Source organism: Antechinus flavipes, chromosome 1 (genome assembly GCF_016432865.1).
Source record: "Antechinus flavipes isolate AdamAnt ecotype Samford, QLD, Australia chromosome 1, AdamAnt_v2, whole genome shotgun sequence".
In the NCBI taxonomy this organism is placed as follows: domain Eukaryota; kingdom Metazoa; phylum Chordata; class Mammalia; order Dasyuromorphia; family Dasyuridae; genus Antechinus; species Antechinus flavipes.
The window spans coordinates 70,810,881-70,827,003 of NC_067398.1; positions in this window are offsets into that span (position 1 = coordinate 70,810,881).

Consider the following 16,123-nt stretch of genomic DNA (forward strand, 5'->3'; position numbering starts at 1 on the left):
CAAAACCAAGACAGTGATACTTGTATTAATTAACCCATCACCCCCAACTCCATCCCCACAAGTATGTGATGCATTCAAGACACTTACATTCTATCCCAGGAGAAAACAAGTATAGAAATAAACATGCTTAAAATAAATACAAGAATGTAGATAGCCTTTGATTAAATGAATTTCATACACCTCTCCTCTGCACTGTTATGTTGTAAGGTTTCCATTATTTCCTTGCATAACTGCATTAATCAATGTCTGGACTTTATAAATAAAACTTTTCTATTATTGCTGATAATAATACCCTTGTCTTAAGCCATTATCATAAACCTGTCTGTAAATAAATCTGAAAAACTCAGAAATTTGTTTTATACTTCTTTGTCAACATGTCATTGGATAAATTCATGTAGAGACTGGCCAGAGAGGACCTCTTGATTCTACCCTTAGATCTTAATGATTTCATAGCCTTTATCCTGAGAAGTCAACAAATTCAATGGCTTGTACCTATTAACTACTTTTTTTATTTCTGTTGTTATGGCTACTGCTATTACTAATTATTATGATGTTTTCTGATAATATTATTATACCCTGATCAGCAGACACATAACATATTTAGTACAGCATATAAATATTTCACATTTCGGAGATTTAGAGTTAGAAGGGACACAAAAGATCAAGTCCGACAACCTCATTTTAAAGATAAGAAAAATGAAGTCCCAAAAACTTGTCCAAGATTTTATACAGAGTAAGAGAAAGGTTCAAGATCTTATTCCAAATCCTCTGAATTCAAAACTGTGGTTATTTCTGTATCTGCAATAGCATTAGTGAGTGATCTTATAATGACAACATAGGAAATACAAATGATTTTTTGCACATCGGTTATGCGTATTCATGACCAATATGGTCATGTATCTCTATAGGGAGACCAAAGCTGTGAATTGCTTGAGTTTGAGAGTTCTGAGCTACGGTGAGCTAAGCTAATCAGGTGTCCTCACTAGATCATAGACTAGATTGTAAGGGAGCAAGGGATCATCAAAAGCCAGGTTGGAAATTGAGCAAAAGGATCAGGCCCTTATTTATTGATCAGGCCTGGGGGCCAAACTTCCAAGTTTGGTGAAATAAGGAGATCCAGACATAAAAAAGCCACTTCGTGTTTATAAAATAGTGCACGTAAGTCCTTATTTTTGATCTTCACAAAGATCCTATGGAATAAATGAAAAAGTGTCATTATTCCTTTTTTTTTTTTTTTTTTTTTACAGATGAAGAAGCTGAAATTTAGAGAAGTAGACTATAAAAGCTTTTTCAAGTCAAGGAATATTTGTTTTTTATGGCCAGTCCCTACAATATTGGTGCATACTAGGCACTTAAAAATACTTATGGAATTGAATTGAGTTGGCTTGCCCAAGATATCAGAGCTGAGATTTGAAACCAGTCTTATGAGTCTGAGTTCAATGTTATTTCTACTGTACCAGACTGTCTTCCTATCAATAAAAATAAATGGAAAAAGAGCGCATAAAGGGAATAAAAATGGAGAATGAACTCATTAAAAATCCTTTGGGTATATTCAGGATAATACAAAACCAAATTTGGAAGAGAAATTGAAGGAAAATGAAAAAAATAGATGACTATAGGGGTTATCTTTTAGAAACACAGACAGCCTTATCAACCCATTTTTATTCTTGATCTGCATATGTGCATATTCATGTCTGGCTGCCATCAGCTAATAGCTGTGTTATTTCTTTGCAAAGATTTTTTTAATAGTTTTACAGAACAAATAGTTTAATTCTTTGACCCATAGATTTGAAAAACATTTTCAATTTAATCCCTTTGAGGATAAGTAAGATTATCATCAGCCTAAGAACCATTTTGTGCACTTCCCAAATCAACAAATAAACAAAAAGGCAGTACAATCACATTTATCCATTCTTGGACCGTAGCTTGTCTAACTCTTGAGACTAGAGGACAAAGTGACCCCACAATGCACATTTTTTTTCTGAACTAAACCCTGATTCTTCAGCTTGAAATTTCAAAAGCCTCTAAAATAATTTCTGAATAGAGTGGGTGATGTGTTCATTAAGCTGTGAAACCAGAAGCAGGCATCCAACAGTTCTCTTCATAGCAGAGGTTTGTGTTGAGATAGACAGAAAGAATATTTTCCCCCACTTCTATAGCTGTGTCACCCTCCTTAAGTCCAATAGCCTCATTTTAAAGATGAGTAAACAATACAATGTAAAAATATAATTTTAAAAAATGAGTTAACAGCAGTGGTCCTCAAAGTGTAGTCCAAAGAATTCTTGGGGTCTCTGAAACCCTTTCAGAGGGTCTACAAATTCAAAATTATTTTTTATTTCTAATATAGTAAATAGCTATAAATATACCCCGTGTGAACAAAAACTCTTGGAACAGACCCTCGATAGTTTTTTTTAACAACATGAAGATACTGAGAACAAAGATTTGAGAACCACTGTCATAGAGCCTCAGTTTCTTCATCTATAAAATGAGGAGTTTGGATTTGATCTCCTTAAATCCCTTTCAGCTCTCAATCTATGATCTTATCATCTGTTTATTTTGGGACAAGAATCATGACTGTCTTCCACTTATTCTGGCACTGAGGCAAAGTCCCTGACTCAATAGGAAAGCTCTCCCTTAACCCTATTTCCTCTGCCTCCCACCTGGCTTCCTATTTTATATACTAGCGACCCTGAAAGAGCTTTTGAATTACTCTGGTTGGCAAATTTCAATACCTGAGACAATTCATTTTCATTTAATAGTTTTGAAGACTGTTTCTGTCTCCCAATTATAAGCTGCTAAAAGCTGTGGGGCACAGAGACATGATTAGTGATTCTAAGCATTTCTAGGCTTCTGTCCCCCAGCCAGGCCTGTTGTACCATCAGTTAAGCCATTTCCAGTTCAGCCCTGAAGGACTTGTGCCCACACTGGGATTCTGACTCCTGGCAGCTAATGCCATTTGGTTGGCTTTTTCTGGTGTTACAGCAAAGTGCTGTTGCCTCTGGGGCCCTCAATCAAGATATCGGCCTGAATCCTCATATTAATTCACCACAGCCTTCAATTGATAGGGCACCTCCATGAGTGCCTCCAGGGCAGAACTCAGGTCTTGCTGAGTCAACAGCTGAAGGTGGTTAATCTCTCAAGATTGGGCAGTGGAGGCAGGGCACTAAAGGGAGAGAAGAGATTACCAATGGTAATACTTCACCCAAAAAAATAGATCTAGTTCAGAAGTTCTTAACCTCTGTGTGTGTAGTTACATATATGTGAATGTTTCAATACAATAGATTCCCTTTCTAATCCTAGATTGAGTAAGAATTGAAAAAAGTCTAGTCCAATCCCCTGTGAAGAAAACGAGGTCCAGAGATGATGATGATGTACCCCCAGCACTGCACAAATATAAACATCACAAGCCATATTTAAACCTACCTCCATCGACTCTAGAGCCATTGTTCTTCCCACTGCATGCTTTCAGAGCATAGAATTAATTTAAGTAGTGTATTTCTTGCCTTGCTCATCATTCTGGATATCCCAGTGTCATAAGAACAGAAAAATTGCTGTGGGTTTTTCTTTTTTCTTTTCTTTTCTTCTTTTTTCTTTTCTTTTCTTTTCTTTTCTTTTCTTTTCTTTTCTTTTCTTTTTCTTTCTTTCTTTCTTTCTTTCTTTCTTTCTTTCTTTCTTTCTTTCTTCCTTCCTTCCTTCCTTCCTTCTTCCTTCCTTCCTTCCTTCCTTCCTTCCTTCCTTCCTTCCTTCCTTTCTTTCTTTCTTCCTTCCTTCCTTCCTTTCTTTCTTTCTTTCTTTCTTTCTTTCTTTCTTTCTTTCTTTCTTTCTTTTGCAATTGGGATTAAGTGACTTGCCCAGGGTCACAAAGCTAGGATGTGTTCAATGTCTGAGACCAGATTTGAACTCAGGTGCTCCTGCCTCCAGGGCTGATGCTCTTGTTATTTTCTTTCAGTTGTTCTCCCTCTTCTCTCAGGCTTAGTTTGTTATCTCACTTCTCCACGAACTTGCTAGGAAGAAGTTTGGCCCAAAGAGTCACATTTTTTAACCACCATTATTTTTGTTTTTATTTTCCTTAATCCAAATGCTTCTTGGCTCAGAGGAATTCCAAAAATGGTGATCAGTTTTGAGCAAAGTACTGCAACTGCCCAACAGTCTGCAACACTGATTAGGAACTAGCCATCAGCCAAGCCCCCACTGGCTGTCTCTGAAGTGAAGACAGGCAGACCATTCCCTAGAGCTTCCTCTCAATCCGCTCACTGAGTGAAAGGGCAGAAAAGTGTTGTTTCCCTGCTTTCGTGGACATGGCATGTCTGTCCAAGCAGGCCCAGTTCTGGACCACATTCTGGAGGAGAACTTGGGCTCCCTTCCCCTTCTCTTTCAGCGCCTCCATCTCACATCTGGGTAACTCCATCTGCCTGCCCAGGGCCTTTGTGCCGCTCCCTGTACATACCAAGAGAAAACATCAGGCTGGCCAAGTAGAAAGAGCTCCAGATTTGGAATTAGGTGATTTGTTTCCAACCCCCAGCACTTGCTAAGTGTGAGGTCATGGATACACGTGAATTGAAGATGGAAAATAAAGATGGTAACTTTCTCCTATCCCTTCTTGCTGCTGCTGTTATTACTCCCACTTCCTGGTGCAGAAAGTGAATAAGGTCCATCATTGGAGGTAGGTCCTTGAAACAAGGGTAGCTCACCATTTTATAGCGTACAAAGCTGTTTCTCCATAACCATGCAGTAAGATAGACAAGTCAAGTGCTATTATCTCCATGTCTAGAGATAAGGAAAATAAGAACAATAAAATGACTTGTCCAATGGGGAAAAAGAAGCCTGATATAGTGGATAAAACACAGGACTTAGAAATCAGGAAGAATTGAGTTTAAACCCTACATCTGACCCTTATTTGTATGTCTGTGGGGACCTCTCTGAGCCTCAGTTTCCTCATCTGACCAATGGGTAAAATGCTATCTGTGATACCTAACTTGAAGACAGTATATCCATGTGGTTGAGGAGTCAATTTTTAAGCCAGGAAGATTTGGGTTCTGATCATAGCTGTGTGACCCTGCACAAGTTACTTTACTTTTCAATATGCTGGTCAGTTGTCTAAGACTTTTCATTTCCTAATAATTATTACTCTGCTTTAGTGGAAAAAGTTTTTCATTTTATCCCAATGCAGACAAACTCTAGTAACTAGGAGGAAGGAGGTAGGGAGAACTTAGCAACTCACACAGCTATTGTGAAGACCAAAGGGGATTTAGCCTATAAAGTATCCTGCAAACCATAAAGTGCTATTTATATATCAGTCATTAGTATACTGGGTTTGAATTCCAGTTTTAATATTTAATATTTATTAGTTGTATGTACTTAAGCCAGTCATTTTCTCTCTCAGAATCTTGGAGGGCAATGTTAACCCAGACAAAGTCAAATATAGGAATTTTTATAGTCTGACAAGTGACTGAAGTTTATCCCAGTTGATAGAGAGGAAGAGACCATGGGATACCAAAAATGTGATCATTTCACATGAACATCAGGGGAATATTGGGTGAGGGAATAGCTTTTCCCTGCCTATTATTTGGAATAGTCCTCTTTTAAGTAATTATTTTTGCTAACTGGGTCTTAAACTGAAGGACTGACTCTAAGAATTGTTTGCACCCTTCAAATTTAGCATACTGGTAAAAAGCTTCAGTTGTCCCATCCTAGTTATGGCTTTAGGTCTAAATGATCTCTTAGGTCTTTTTCAGATCTTTTGATGCAAAGAATGAGTTAGTAGCAGAAGTGGGATTCAAACTCTGCTCTTCCCTTCTAAAACCATGAGATACAGAGTATGGCCCTTGGTATAGCAGAAAGAATACTATATTTAGAGTTAGAGCCTGGGTTCAAGTTCTGACTCAACTATTTACTATCTATATGATCTTGGGCAAGTCCCTTAACTTGTTTGGGCTTCGGTTTACTGAGGGAGCTATCCTCTGAGGTCCTTTTCAGCTCTATGATCCTCTACTCTTCTGAACTTAAAAAAAGTCACAGAAATATCATGAAGTGATTAGAGAAATAAGCATTCTGGGTGGTGGTTGCACTTAGAAACCCTTCATACAATAAAAAAGATTTAGCTTTAGAAATATCTTATAGATATTTTAGATCAAATCTCTCATTTTACAGGTAAGGAAACTAAGGTCCTGAGAGAGTTAAGAACTAGCTCACCATCACATAGTTTCATCAGCATTTGAACCCAGGTCCTTTGTCTCCAAATCTCAAACTTCCTATATTTGATCTGACTTTCCTGGCCAATCTATGACACTAGGAAAAGTGAAAGAGCCATATGCTGGGCCTTTTTGTAGCATCATCTCCCTCAAGAAGACCATCACAGCAAGCCAATGTAACTGTAAGAAAAGCCCTTCTCGAGCAACATAAGTGAACTTTGGATCATTCCACCGGTGGACATAAGCAAGATTGTACTGAGGGTGATCTTTGAGATCCCTCTGCCTAATATCCCTCCTTGGTCAAATGCAGGGGACCTCCCCCTAGCAAACTAAAATCCAAAAAGAAAAGATCTTTCAGGCACATTGTCAGCTGGAGGCTGCCTGGTGCTCAGGGCTAAGGTAATAAGAACTACACAAATATGCTTTCTTCCAAAAGCAAATCAAATAGCCTCTGGCTCTTCTTTCCTGTCAGAAAACACAGGGGAAAAAAGCCAGATGCTAGGAGCTATTTTTTCTTTGAGCCAAGGGGGAGGGTGTGTTAGGAGGCAGGATGACTTTGTTTTCATGTGTGCCCAGAAACCTGTGCCTGATTCTATCACAGAGGATGTGTCCATGAGCACTCACTTCTAGGTGAAGAGCAACTACAACTGCTGAGGGACCCTACTTCAGAACCCTGAATAATGTGCATGTTAATCAGAACTTTCCAGGCAAGGAAAGGGGAATCCAGGATGAGAAAGGAATTCAAGCTGGAAGGGAACTTAGCCCAGTCCTGTCACTGTATCAATGAAGAAGCCCAGGTGCCTTCTCCAAAATCACACAGGTGTGAGGAACAGAATCAACATTAGAACCCAGGTCCTCTGCTTCTAAAAACAGTGTTCGTTCTACTACACCACACTGTCTCCACATACAGCATCTATGGAACTCTTCTACAGAATCACAGTGACTTTTCAAAGTATGAATAAGTCACTTTTTATTTTTTTAATTCCACAAACATGTATTAACTGCCCCTTTGCCTAGTCAACCAACAGCTAAGCTGTTGTTCTATGTATTAATACTATCTAAAATGATCCTGGCAAAGAATTTCATTTGTGGACCACTTGTCCCAGGGAAGATAAGGCCAAGATCTGTTGAAGCAAAATCAAGAGACTTCTTAAGAAGAGGAAAATCTGACACAAAGACTGGCCAATATCCCATTTTCTTTCCTAACAAACGTTTCTTTTTCCTTTTAGATTTCCCTCAACTGCTTGTCTTATTGTAAGATTATTATGGGTTGCAGTTACATAGAATAATATTTGCCAGCTGGCCTAGAGACCCCAAGTAATCAATTATAAGGACTTTCATTCCTTTTTTATAATCCCACACATATTGGAGGCTTATCAGACCATTTTGGTGGAGTCTTCTGTAGCCTATCTGGGGAAAATAGAAGAAATTCAATCCTTCTTTTAAGGGACAACTCTTCCTCCAAATTTGAAGATAGATATGGTAGCTATCTCTAGGTGGGGAGGGAGAGGAAAGAAAGAAACACAATTATTTTGTTGTATTTGAAAGGAACAGCAAGTTTTGCATAGTAAATTTGTAGTTTCATGTACAGTCTTTTTTTAAATTGTCCTTTGTTATAGAAATGCTTGTTTTATATCCCATAAATTAAAAATAAAAATGTTAAAGTCGAATGTTTAATCTTTAAGATTCTCTTCACTTCCCAACCCGCTTTACTGATTTGAATTACTGATGAGAAACCTCGTCATTCTGTAAGTACATCACTCTTGGAGGGCTTGGTATTCACACATCATCAGTGTCTCTTGCCCCTCTGGAAGGATGAGCAAATAGCTTCTCCCAGAACCTCTTCTTAAGGAGGGTAGCCAAGCCAGCTATATCTTCATTTCCCACTGGGTTATGCTTTTGGACTTCTTCATTATTCTGTATTCCTAGCACTGGCTACCTTTTCTCCCTATCTCTTTCTAGTTTCCTTTTGTGTGTTGTCTTCACCCATAAGATTGTAAGCTCCTTGAAGTCAGGAATGAGTTTTTTTCATATTTGTATCTCTAAAGCTTCGCACAATGTCTGGCACATAATAGATTTTAAATAAATGTTTATTGATTGACGATATCCTCCTACTTCCTCTGTGATATTGAACAGTTAACAGCACAATTAGACAATTATAAGTTTCACTCTCATTAATATATTAACTTTTGGGGGCTATAAATCACTATTGATCAGAGAAATGCAAATTGAGATAACTCTGAAGTACTACTACACACCTGTCAGATTGACTAGAATGAAAGGAAACAATGATGAATGTTGGAGGGGATGCAGGAAAAGTGGGACACTCATACATTGTTGGTGGAATTGTGAACACATCCAGCCATTCTGGAGAGCAATTGGGAATTATGCTCAAAAGTTATCAAACTGTGCATACCTTTTGATCTGTGCTTATATCCCAAAGAGATCTTAAAGGAGGGAAAGGGGCCTGTATGTGCAAGAATATTTGTGGCAGCCCTGTTTGTAGTGGTGAGAAATTGGAAAATGAGTAGATTTGCCCATCAATTGGGGAATGGCTGAATAAATTGTGGAATATGAATATTATGGAATATTATTGTTCTGTAAGAAACGCCCAGGAGGATGATTTTAGAGAGAGCTGGAGAGACTTATATGAACCGATGCTGAGTGAAGTGAGCAGAACCAGGAGATCATTGTACACAACAACAAGAAGACGATACTATGATCAATTCTGATGGATGTGGCTCTCTTTGACAATAAGATGATCCAATCCAGTTTCACTTGTTCAGTGATGAAGAGAGCCATCTACCCAGAGAGAAGACCATGGAAACTGAGTATGGACCACAACATAGCATGCTCACTGTTTTTGTTGTTTGCTTGCATTTTTGTTTTCTTTTTCATTTTTTTCTTTGTGATCTGATTTTTCTTATGCAGCAAGATAATTGCCTAAATATGTATGCATATTTTGAATTTAGCATATATTTTTATCATGTTTAACATATATTGGATTACTTGCTATCTAAGGGAAGGGGTCAGGGAAGAGGGGGGAATTGGAACACAAGGTTTTGAAAGGGCTAATGTTGAAAAATTATCCATGCATATCTTTTGAAAATTAAAAAGTTTAGGGACAGCTTGGTGGTACAGTGTATAGAGCACTAGCCTTGAAGTCAGTAGGATCTGAGACCTCAGACACTTAACACTTCCTATCTGTGTGACTCTGGGCAAGTCACTTAATTCCAATTGCCTTACAACCAAAAAAAAATTCAAAAGCTTTAATTAAAAAACAAAAAAAAAAAACATTAACTTTCCTATTATCTCTATGAGGTTACATAGGATAGAAGTTAGAGACCTGGCCTTAGAATTACAAAGAAAGCCTCTAATCCATACTGGCTCTCCATACTTTCCCATCACCATTCAGAATGGCAGATTGGGTCTCCAAAGAGTGGCTTATTACTCACATCCTCAGAATTTTAGAAGAACCCCCAGGGATTGTGGTTTCTAACATAATCACTCAAAAGCTATGAGTTCCCCCCCCCCATTATCAATCAACCAGTTGTCATTAATTACTTTTTTACAAAGGGTTATTATACTAAGCATGATTAACCAGAACAATAGCTGCAAAACATCCCCCAAAAAGGGGATTGATGAATAGTCACACTCTCCCACTGCATATGTGCATTCCCTGGGGCGAATGGGCTCACACATGAAGCGAGTCATAAGTCACAAATGTAGGGAACTTGGAGGTCCCACGCTGGAATTCCTCACCCTGGGAACCCTTTTCCTGATTCACATAGACTCCCCCAAGTTTGCTTCTGGGTATGGCCTCAGTCATAGATGAATTGCTCCCTTCATTAACTGAGCTAACTCCTCTCCAGACATGCTATTGCTCCCAATCCTAATGATCTTTGCTACTGATTCAGGTTACTGGGGTGACTTCTGATGAATCTTCTAGAACTTGCAAGGACCTAATCTGGTTAATTTTACAGACAGCTAAGACAATGAGTGAAGACTGAACCTGAAAAACCTGAATTCAAATTCATTCTTATTGTGTGATATTGGACAAGTCATTTAATGTTTGTGTTTCATCCATGAAGTGAAGAGTTATTAGCAGGATTGAATGAGATAAAATCTAAAATACTAAAATTTTTATAATTATAATGATTTATGTCCGGATATTGAATCACTTAAAATTGGAAAGATACAAATAGATGCTCTTCACTAAGGGCCATATGGGTATCGGTGAGTTGAGGGGGATGATGAGTTTGAGGTAGGGATGACCAGCTGTCCAATAGTTCACGGCAGTTTTCTTCATATAAGTTTTCCTTCTATTTCCTCAGAGAAAAAGAAAAGGACAAAGGGAACTAAGGTTGGGACTCATGAATACTTCTTCACGAAAAACAGATTTTTGACTCCTTAGCCAATTAGGAGACTCTTCACTACAAGATAGATACCCCTGAGTCATTGTGGTTGATAGGAAGCAAAAGGTATCTGGATCTGCTCTGCAGTGGAGTGAGGGATTTTCGTAGTGCATGTGTACAGGCAAGTCTCCTCTGAGCTTCCATGTGCTTCCTGGAATGCCAACTGAGCAGGTACCAAGGGGTAGGGCCCAAGGAGGCGCTACATATAAAATGTACAAGATCATGCTTGTTCTTTGAACTTCGCTGAATTGTGAGCAATTCAATAATATGCACTTTGTTGCTAAAATTCCCTGGCAGGGGAGCAAAACCAGATTTCCAAATCAAATTCTAAGACTTCCTGAGTGAAAGAGGCAAAGCTAACTCTCATGCAAGTAAACTATAAAGTGCTATTTGAACATGGACTAGTGAGCTAAGCTATCCTATTGGCGTGTTTAATATTTATGCTAAACCTAGCTTTAAGCATAAATTGTATGCTCTGAAAATATATTTTAGTTTTGATCTTAAATATGTATTATGTAGCTGCAGGAGGCAAACAAAATTTTGGATTCAGGCTGTGTTCAAAGTCAGAATACTGAGTATTTTTTTTCTTTGTTAGCCTTTCAAAAATCTTCAAAAACTTCAATGCTATCCCCCCCGTTTTTTTTTTTTATTAAAGCTTTTTAATTTTAAAAACATATGCATGGATAATTTTTCAACATTAACCTTTGCAAAACCTTGAGTTCCAATTTTTCCTCTCCTTCCCTCCATCCCTGCCCTAGGTGGCAAGTAATCCAATATATATTAAACATGGTAAAATATATATATTAAAACCAATATATGCATACATATTTATACAATTATCTTGCTGCATAAGAAAAATAAAATCAAAAAGAAAAAAATGAGAAAGAAAACAAAATGCAAGCAAATAACAAAAAGAGTGAAAATGCTATGTTGTCTTTTGTTGTTGTTGTTTTTGTTTTGCTGATGCAACTGGGGATAAGTGACTTGCCCAGGATCACACAGCTAGGAAGTGTTAGATGTCTGAGGCCAAATTTGAACTCAGGTCCTCCTGACTGGTGGTCAGGTGCTGGTGCTGAAAATGCAATGTTGTGATCCATACACAGTTCTCACAGTCCTCTCTCTTGGGTATAGATGGCTCTTTTCATCACAAGATCATTCAATGCTATTTTTAAAAATAATAATGATAAAGCGGGATCTTTCTCCCCCCCCCCCCACCATTATTTCTGAGCCTTCATTTCCTCATTTATAAGCTGGAGATATCTATCTCATGGGATTATGATGAAAATCTGCCCTATCTAATCCAACAAACATTTATTAAGAGCCTACTGTGTGTGGTGCACTATATTGGGTGTTTGAGAGACAAGGACAGAATAAGTAAGAGTTCCTACCCTTAAATAGCTTGTAAACTGGAAGAGAAGGAAAGAAATGAGGAGAGAAATAGCTCCAGATCCAAAGTAGAAACTTAAAAAATGCTCCTTGAATTAAATGGAATTAAATTAAAGTGAAATGAAATGAAGTGAATTGCAGATAGGCTTGATATATATGGGCCAGGAAGCAGAGAATTGTAACAAGAACATGACCTTGTAAAGTAGACTAGACAGATACAAGTGGGTCATATCTTTGTCATCTCCCTTTCAAAGAAGATAGCAAAATGTTCTTGATTTGACCCCGGTGAACTGCCTCTGAATGGACAGCTAGAGTAGTGGAAGGATGGGTAGATAATTGGGGAAAAAAGTTATTTTAGGGATAAAATCACACTTTGGCTAGAAAATTCAAATAAGGTTAAAAGTGTTTTGAGTTCTCATGAAGTGAGATTTTTCTCACTAAAAGTACAGTTCAGGAATAAGCTAAATCTTGTGGATTGTGGGCGGAGGCTGGCAAGGAGAGTTTATGTTTTGGACTCTTCTAACTGAGGGACAAAAGGGAACAGTTACTGGGACAAAGCTGTATTCCAGCCAAGGAACTATTCATTTACTTTTTTTTAAGTGCTAAAGGATTTAAAACAAAGAAGTTTGCTTTTTAAAAAAAAGTTAATCATGTCTGATATTAACTGGTCTCCCTGCTTCCATTCTCTCCATTTTCTCCTTCACACAACTGCCAAAATGATCTTCCTAATGCACAGGTTTGCTTCTTAATGCACTCTGTTGCTCAGAGAGCTTCTTCAGCTCCCTTGGGTGGAGAAGAGAAAATAGCCTGACACTTAAGAAGATTCTCAACAGTCTGGCTCTAAACCATTAATCCAGCCTTATATGTCACTCTTCAGCATACACTCTATATTACAGCCAATCTAGAACATTAGTTCATTTCCCAGTCTCATCCCACATTTACCCATCTCTGTACTTTCTCATGGGTACCTTCTAAGGTCCAAATAGACTTTCTCTATGTTTACTCTCCAGAATCTTCTTTCAAGTGTAGCATTGGCCATCATTTTCCAGACTTTTGCTTGTCATTAATGCTGTCCCTAACCATTGTAGATATTGATGACTCCCAAGTGTTCTCAGTCTGGTAGCAAGAATAGTTCTTCTTTCATCATAGTTTAAGTTGGTGCCTCTGTTATGCCCTGAATTATTATGATCTAAATAAAATTATTATGGCCACCCCTACTTCCTTGCCATTAGGACTGGGAGAATTGAGTCAGGAAAAACCTTGGAGCTCCCATCACCTTCACATACTATCATGTCATAAAATCCAGGTGCATTATCTCGCTTGTTGCCAGGATAATTCCCCCTCGGTTTGAGTATTGCCCCTGGCCCATCTTCTTATCTTGATCGTTATCCTGTCAGGATTAAATTATGATCCTTTCCTGGAATTAAGGCTTGTCTGCCCACCGTGTCTTCGCCCCTCTTATCTGCTTTTGTTTCCCCTACAAGATTGTATATTCAGGTTATGTATTCTGTTTGCAAACCCTAGCTAGTTAAAACCATATATAAGTAGTTCCCTTCCTCATTTCCTCTGGTCCAGAATGATTTGGACATGAGTTTCATCCAGTCAGCTAGCCTAAACTCTCCACGTTAAAAGGTTAAAAACCAATCTCTGTCTTGTCTCACTTTCTCTGACATTACACTGTCAGACTTGCCAGCCTTCACCTTACAAAATCTCACTGGAAAGCAGGAATCTTGAGACTTCTTGTCCCAGTCAAAAACAACAGATTCAGATACAGTGATTACAAAAATTGTGCTTCTAGATTTTACTTCCCTCTTCATGCTCTACTATACAGGACCACACATGGCCTTCCTGCTCTTCCTCATAGATGACACTCCCTCTCCCTTTCCCTGACTTCACAGATTGAGTCCCCTCCACCCAGGATGAATCTCCTGATTCATCTCAGCCTGATTTTCTTTGATTCGACTTAACTCCCAACTTTTGTGAGAGGCTTTCCTACTCCCACCCTCAGTGTCTTTCCTTTGAGATTATTTTCAATTTAATCAATATCTACCTGATGTATATATAGTTTTTTGCATGTCATCTTCCCTAATTGGATAGCACTCCTGGAAAGCAGGGAATGCTTTGCCATTGTTTTTTTATCACCAGTGTTAAAATATGCTGACTGCCTATAGGATGCATATTATTATCAAATTTTGTTATTAAATAATAACAAATATTATTAAGTACTTATTGACTGAATTTCTCCCTCATAAACCCAGAAAAAAAATTGTCAAATTGAGTGAGCATTCCTTATTAGTTAAGGAGCTGACAAAGCTCTCCAAATTCTCCCAGATATCTTTTTTATATCCTAAAGAAATTATCTGGAGCAATTCAGTAGGATTATTCGAATCAACCTAGGCCATACTAGTTAAGCTTAAAGCAAACAGGATAAACAAGGAATGGATATGTCCCAGATGGGAAATGCCTTGGAGAGCTACTGTGATGATATTGGCAGGGTCCATGATAGAAGATTTTAGAAGTGAAATAATATTAAAATGGAGACCTATTTTTTGTTTTGGAAGCACAGAATTTTAGAGCTGAATCACTAAACTTCTGAAGTAGGGGGGGGTCTTGGTAGCCAACTATTCATCCATAAATTATATGTGATTTCCTCTAGAATATACCAAACAATCTGTGATATGGACTTTGCTTTAAGATTCCTGTTGAAGAGAAGAGAAAATGCCAAAGATATGCATTCCAGTTTTAGATGACTTTAAATGTTAGCTCCTCTTATATTTATAATCAGCCGAAATTTGCTTCTTTGACCTTCAACTATTGTAATCTTTCCCTAATTCTTCCCCCTGGGGCTAAGCAGAACTTGTCCACTATAGGCATGGAAATATTTGAAAATAGCTACCATATCCTTCCAAGCCTTTTCTTCTCCAGAGCCTAAGGATTAGGAAGTTTCTTCTTATATTAAAAATTTGAAATCCTCTCTGTAACATCCATCTACCTATTGCTGTTCCTATTCTTTTTTTTTTTTAATGAGATCAAGCACAGCAAATTCAATATCTCTATTTAGATTTAGATGTAAGTTTTTAAAGAACTTGGAAAACAATTATCTTGCCCCTCCTTAAGTCTTCTCATCTCCAAGTTAAATGTCACTAATTCTTTCAATTGATCCTCATATGGTACAAATTGAGCCCCTTCACCATTCTGCTGGACCTTCTTTGAATGCTCTCCAGCTATTGGAGGCCATCCTAAAAAGGAAGAGACTTTTGAGGATTATCTTGTCTGGATGACCAGTCATTCACTGGCTTGGAATTTAAATACACATGTGCAGCTCATTTAGCTAAAATACATTTGCCCAAACCTGTGGGCTAAAAAAATCTCATGAATGGGCAACTGTGTTAAATATAATAAATTAACATTTGATCTTTCTATTGTTTTGATTGCTAATAAAATTAAATAATAAATATACAAAGGTACTGATGTCAGCTTAAATCCATGGTACCAATGGATATATCTGTGTGTAAAATATAATATTCTTCCAAAAAGTATTCTAAGAATGTTTCCAAAATAGTTTATGTTCATGTAGCCTTTAAAGGCTGACAAAGCTCTTGACAATAAGATTATCCATGACCTCATTTGCTCCTACTTCTATTCATAAAAGGGAGGTGACACAAGTATTCTTATTCACATTTTCAAGTAGGGATATCAAGAGAGTCAGGTGACTTGCAGGTAACATAGTAAGTGAGGGGAACAGTTCAAAACCTGGGCCTCCATATTACCGTGGTAATACATTCCTTTGGATCACATTAGGGTAAATTCTGTCTAAATTCTCTATGATTAAGAATAACATTATAGATTTATAAGAATTAGAATGAAATCAAATCACAAAATGGAAAGCAGTAATTACCAACCATAAGAGGTTTAAAAAAAATCAGAAGTTGTAAAAACATTTACGTGACTTAGAGTAATGTTCTTTTCTTAGACCTTGTATTCATTCATTTCATCAGAATTTAAAGTTTCTTATATCTTCTCATTCATTGAAGTTAACTTCCAAATCCCCTTTTTCTTTTAAGGATGTCCAACTCTGTATTTTGAACATTTTAAGAAAACCCATGATGGTCTTTAATGATGTAATACTGT